At 36.7% G+C, this 6,723-nt stretch overlaps 1 long non-coding RNA gene across 3 annotated transcripts in view; it reads right to left on the bottom strand.

The window, feature by feature from the left end:
* Positions 1-1,099: 1,099 nt before the first annotated feature.
* LOC116445850 overlaps positions 1,100-6,723 on the bottom strand; it is a 31,584-nt gene continuing 25,960 nt past the window's right edge. For all 3 annotated transcript variants that reach the window (XR_004240902.1, XR_004240904.1, XR_004240903.1), the window contains exons 3-4: positions 3,402-3,506; positions 1,100-2,673 (exon numbers count right to left, since the gene is read on the bottom strand). This is a non-coding gene — a long non-coding RNA (uncharacterized LOC116445850). The remainder of the gene's footprint in view (positions 2,674-3,401; positions 3,507-6,723) is intronic.

Here is a 6,723-nt window from a genome sequence, read left to right as displayed (position 1 = left end):
ATGGGTGCACAGGCTCCCTGCTGAGAGCATTCAGGGAGCCAGAGCCCTCACAGCAGCACACTAAAAGGCAGTCATGGGGTATGGAACCACTCAGTGTCCCCCAGCTCAGCAATCACTACATAATAATTAGCCAAGACGGAGACTCTGTGGTCAGGAGCACATCAGAAATGTCATCCACACCTGGGTCCCAGCGGCGTATACCTGCCATATCTCACCTCCAGCCCTGATAATCCTCCTGGATGGAAAATGGGTTCGTTCCTTTCACTGAATCACAGACAGGGTAAGGTTGGAAGGGACCACGGTGGCATCATCTGGTCCAACCTCACTTTCCTTACACTGAGGTGGGCAGGTTTTACTTTAAAAATAACCCACAGAACCAGGTCATCACTATGGGAGTGTAAGCTTTTAATTGTGGACAGCCAGGTCTGTCCTGAATTGCCTGAGATGTATATCTATGACCTCCTCCATTGGTCTGCTCACCTCTACTGCAGGTGCACCCAGCACTGGACACTTTGAGACAACCTCTTGCAAGATTATCACTCTTTTACATGAAATCTGAATCAAACAGTAAAGAACTTTTAGCAAATCAACTCTTAGAGCTGGAAGTTCCATTTTGGGAAAAATTTTCAACGTATAACAAATCTTTCAGACTCCAAACCCTCCAGGAAGACAAGTTTTATGTCAACAGGGGTGACATAAGAGAGGGAAAATTCCTGTGCCTGGTTAAACTTTTTAAAGTGCTGTAATTTACAGAGTAGGGGAAAAAACCACAATAGAAATAGAAAACGCAAGTAGTAAAATCAAAAGCAAAACTTAATTGTTATGAAAATGGTGAAATTAGATTTTTTAACGTTGTAGTGACTTTTTTCCCTCTCCAAATGAAATTTTGCAAATTGCACCCCAGATAAGAAATGCTGTTTTGGAAGAATCATTCATTTCAACTGAATATGATCCCCTCAAGTTTTTTTTGACCTGTACTATTTCTTAGCTCTGTCAAGAGAATCCTTCTGAATAGACACAGAATTTGCATTTAAGCCTGCTTGTTGTCAGATCATTTAGAAAGGTTATCAGGTGAAACAGACAACTAGAAGAAAAGCTCTTTCTTCATCAGGTACTTTACTATAGATTTTACAACCCATTATCTCCAATGGTTTGGGAAACCAGGGGGTATGTTTATTGTGAACATCAGCAAGAAGTAGTTTTCTTCAGCTTGCCTTTACAAATGAAGCAAATCAGATACAAAATTGGTTGCTCATGAATGTGCAAATTTGAAATAACCCATTCCTTTTTGAAGCTAAGACAAACAAAATTTAACCACCTTATAAAATATTTCTTTATTTAAAAACGTCATTTGTCTTATCTGAATTTTTCTGACTTGACAGCTATATTAAGCAAAGAGAAATTTAAACCTGAAACAAATATGCCTTCGCTGTTATGATTTAAACTTCAACCAGTAACAAATTCAAATGTCAACAATGAAATGTATTCAACCTAAAACAACATCATGATTAGAAGAGGCATTTTCTTCTGTTCATTATGTTAATTTAAATTTCTAAACCTGATTGTTTCAAATTATTCACTTACACAAATTAAATATATTTTTACTTAATTGAAGCCATTCATGACCCACCAAATTCTTTTTTGAAATTATGTAAGGAGGCAAAAAAAAAAATTAAGTAAATTTTTGTTTTTATTTTACTGCAATGAGAGTGAAGTTGTGTAAAAGCCTCCTGAATGAAACCAAGCAAGTTTTGGTTAGTAAGTGAAAGCAATATAGTCATGCCTTAAGGATGATACCCTTAGCTGTAAATACTTTTATTTGCTATTGCAGTCAAAATACACATCTGTGGTGAATAACTACAAATACTCAGAATGTAACTGTAAAGCTCACTGAAATCCTTAACATTATTTTCATTGACCTCAAAGGGTCAAAGTAGTCTGATGGCCTAACCTGTTGATATACAACTGTGTTTGCTTTCACATGCCCATTTATAGCTATAGGAACATGCAACAGATTGTACAGATGCTGCTTTACTTTTAAAAGGAATATGTAGCAGCTACATACAAACTCACTTATGTGTACTGGATATACATTGGCTGTTATTTCTCTGCTCATTGATAAATAGAAGAATTAATAGAAAAAATAGAGGTGATAGTATTATTATTATAGAGTTTCTATCTGAATTATGATGGTGTGATTTACCATAGCAGAACCATAAATGTACAATTTGGTGATTTCCTCTTAAAACTATAACTTAACTTGACAGCAATGCTAGATCATCTTGGTATAATAAAAATCATCCCACTGCACTTTTTTCTGTCATATTATATTTAAAAAACCCTGCAAGTGACAAGAACAATAAAAGATTATCAGGTTCTAATTGCTCTTGCATTGAGGGCGCTTCACGAAACTTGTGACTGCCTCACCTGATCCAGTAATATCAAGCACAGCTGACTGGTAAATTTACCGAATGTCCCCATTTCCCTTAATGAAAGGAAAATGAGGGTAAACTGAACATCACATTAATAGATTCTAGTCTAGCAGCTCCATGCAAAGTTGAAAACTTCAGGAAGAGGTTCGTGCTTTGACCTCGGGCTGCAGGTCAGAATATTTTATATGCCTTGGAGTCCACAGAGAGTCCATGAAACAATGGAAATTCCTGACACAAAGTCCTAGGTAAACAACAAATCTTTAACACTTCAGCATTAAAAGACTATTTTTCAACCCTTATTTTACGCTTAAATGTAAATAATGATCACATAAGATTCCATTTCTTTTAGCCCTATATGAGGTTTAGGCTAACAGCCTTTTCACTGTTTTCTGGAGGACTGAATATAGTGTTATTGATTTCAAGCAGTTAGGAGAATGAGAGGCTGCTGAACTGAGGCCTCTGCAACAGCAGAAGGTGGTGTTGGTGTTGTGACAAGTAATACAGTAGCAGCAATTTAATGAAGCATTTCCTTCTCTACATTAGTTAAAAATTAATTTAGAACCTGGGAGCCTGATTCTAATTTGAGAAAATCAATGTTTAAACACCCACTGAATTGTACAAGTGAGAGATAAACTTCCAAATTATTGACTGCTACTGCTTATGTCATCTGTTTGCAGTTCAGGTGTCTGGTTTCTTAAGGGATTTTAACAAGATTCAAAGTCTTTCCTTATCTCAAACACCGAGCCAACTCAGACAGACTCAGACATAATCTGTACCACAGAAGGACCAGTCTGACAAGCCAAGGCAATGCGGCACTCCCATGACACTGGATTTTTATAACACATGGAATTACACTAAATAGCTGACACTTCACCTTTGCTCTCCCAGCTGCTCAGAGCAAGCAGATCCAGTTCTGACTGTGCTAGATCATCACTGCTTCTCCATACTATTAACAGAAGGATATCTTACCTAGACAAATAGCCATGGCTCCAACTTCTCAGTCATCTCTCAGTCTGCTGGTCTTTCAGGATCTCCTTATTTCAGTAGCATGATCATAGACATGATTGCTTAAGTCTAGGAAAAATCAAGATTTCGTAGGAAGAGGAAAGATTTGTCATTGAAATGAATGTTAGTCCAGCTTTCTGAGACAGAAAGGAAAAGGCTTGTTTTTAAGTAAAAAAAGGCACCAGTTTCTGTGTAAAAGCTTGTCTACTTTTTACAACTGCAGCTGATTTAGCTTCAGACAGTTTAACAAAATTGCTTCCCCTTAAGGGTGGGTGGTCACACCTGTGTAACATCCAGATTTTTTTGAAACAAAAGTGGTAATATTAGTAAAATATGATCTATAATAACTGGGACTTTCCAGATGTAATATGCAATCAAATTTGCACAATTAGAACACCATCTTTAGAGGCAATAAAGTCGGCTTTGTTCCTCACATTCTGAAGATTTGTGCTTTAATTTTTTTTCTTATTCAATTACTTTTGGTATGATAATTAGGACTAAGTGTGCCCCAATTTAATAGATCAGGGTAGTTCTGTATCAATCACTAGAAAAGGCTGGCTTATGCTTACTAAGAATTTGAAGGAGATTATATAATTAGCTACAAAGCATGAGCAGAAAAGATCATTTCTTTGCAGAGAAGAGTATAATAAAAATTCACTCACTTTGTTCTATTAAAATATACATATTTTAAATTGTTCTTTTAGATGACTGGATGGTGAAAGTTAAGCAAACTAAGGCAAGAAGAATAACAAAATAATCCTACTGTAAAACATCACAAAAACAATAGGAAGGGATTCTCTAATATTTTCATTGGAGCTGGTCCAAAACTCATAATAAAATTTTAAATATAGTCCAATATAAAATAAGCCTAACTTTTGTATTACCTGATTCTGCCTGTTTTACTACTTTACCTGCTATATTTTTTATGTAATTATATGTTTAAGTATCCTTACCAGCAGTATGTTCTTACCTGTAAAGACTGCAAGTAGATATGAATAAGTGTGGGAGGAAAATGAGATTTTCTGTTTTGTAAATAGGTAGTTTGCCTTTTTACTGTTTCTTTTTAACCTTAATTCACTGCAGCCTGGCCAACATTTTTCTGACAATCAAAATATTTAGTTTCACTACATTTTGGATGTTTGTTTCGATTTTTTGAACTCCAGAAAACAGTTAATTTTGTTGGTAGAAAAAATTTACATGTAGTCCTGTTTCTTGCTTTCAGGATTGATCAAGGGAAATGCAAGAGTAGTTCCTTTACAGAACAGTATAGAAACACAGGAAAATTTATTAAAAACCTGCTTTCTTAGTGCAAACTAACAGCTTCCTCTGATCTGAAGTTCAAGATCTTCCTGAGTACCAGGTTTTAACTTATGTTTATTAGTCTTTCATAGATTGTTCTTCTTTGAGTCTGCTTAATGAGTTTTTAAATTCATGCAAATTTTTGGCATTGTCAAATACTTTAGCAACAAGTTGCACAAATTAATACTTTTTTAATGTAGGAAAAAACCAAAACGTTGCTCTGTTTGAGCCTGCTATATGACTGAATTTGTTTTCCATTGCTTCCTGTATTTAGGGAAGCAGTGAATAGTCATTGCATATAAACATGCCTTCCCCAGGCAAATAATGCTGCTTTAGATGTCTGTAATTCCCTCCTTGTTTGTGTCTTTTCTGTATTGTATAATCTTAATCTATTTGTATATACTTAATATAGAAACAATTTGTTTCCTTAATCAGCCTTCTCTCCTTTCAATGCACTTTGTCTTTTTTACTATATCCCATTTTAGGTTAACACGGTCAGAAATTAATTAAATGTTGAATCTATGGGCACTTAAACAACATATATGGTAGTACAATTATGTTTTCCTTTTCATACTCAGTCCCTTTCCTAATACTTCCTAACACTCAAATGATTTTTAAAATGCCTTTTGTGGACTCAAATCTCCCATTTTGGAGAATGGAACTAGATGAATTAGCTCATGCAGCATTCCCATGTCTTTCCTGGGAACAAACTCTCTATATCACTACCTTGCTCTCTGGAGTGCTTACTTGGCTCCTGTTCTGCCCTTCCCCACCATGGAATTTGCACCACCAGCCTGTGCACAGAGGAGCATCACCCAGGATATCAACGCTGCTCACATCACCCCCACACACAGCCCAGCCCTGCTTTCCTGGCCTCTCCACACGCAAAAGCAAGAAGGAAGCGTTGGCTCTCTTGACTAATCATAAATGTGACTCCTATTTTTGAAATAATTAATGCTTTTAAAAGGATTTTTTTTCCTTCAAAGTCTCACTCTGAACACTCTGACTTTGTGAATCCTATTTGCGTGAATGATATTTGAAAAGAATTTAAATGGCCTTTCCATTTTTATTTGAACCACACTTTTAGATTAAAAGAATAAAAAGATTTTTCAATTAAAAATGAAGGGAAATTGGTTAGGTGGCACTCAAGAGTTTTATCAGGTCTTCAGTGATCTGTAGAAAGTTAAATATTTGTTTTTCAAAGCAAATTCCACAGCACATTCATCACCACTGTTCAGCTCTAGGAGATAAAATTTAGCTGTGGGAGCACAAGGCAGAAGTCAGGGCTCTGGCTTGCCATTGAAAATACAGGTGCTGAATCTCTTTCTGACCTAGAAAATGTCACTTAACTTTGAGTCCTTCACCTACCAGATTTAAATAGGCAACGATTACTGTTACTTCTATCAAAAGGAGCTGTGGAAATCATGTTTTACCTGGCTAATATGAGGGTGTGCAAAGGAAGTGGAGAGGTACTATCGTTTTCCCTCAGCCTCAGGATGTTTAGTCATGTATGGTGGTGTGATATGACAGGGACAGCAAATATGACAAATGTTCATCTGCAATAGTTATTACAATTATTACCTCTGCAGAAAGTAAAGAGCATGTTTTAATGCAAACTGAAATGGGACTGACTGCGTTTTTGTTTTAACAAAGCAGCATAAACTGAAACTGCTGGTAGATTCCGGCTCCTGAGGTGCTGACCTTGAGCTTGACAGCTGTTTCCCTGTTCCTTCCACCGTATCACAGCTGGCATTCACACACCTTTTTCCAATGAATGAGCCAGATACACCTACTTTGCTATCATCCCCTTGGAGACAGTCTCTGTTTTTGCTGGCCACCTAAAGGTAGAGGAGGGACATAGGTGTCCACACACCCACACACACACGCAGAGTTGCTGAAGACAGGGTGTGCTTGAGCACTGGGGAGACTGAAGTAGATATTTCCCTTGTGCAGTCAGGGTTACCCAGTAAAGTTGTTTTACCTCCAT

This window comes from Corvus moneduloides, chromosome 6, assembly GCF_009650955.1.
Source record: "Corvus moneduloides isolate bCorMon1 chromosome 6, bCorMon1.pri, whole genome shotgun sequence".
NCBI classification, from domain to species: Eukaryota; Metazoa; Chordata; class Aves; order Passeriformes; family Corvidae; genus Corvus; species Corvus moneduloides.
The sequence above is the reverse complement of the archived record's forward strand: the minus strand, read 5'-3'. Positions and strand labels throughout refer to the sequence as shown.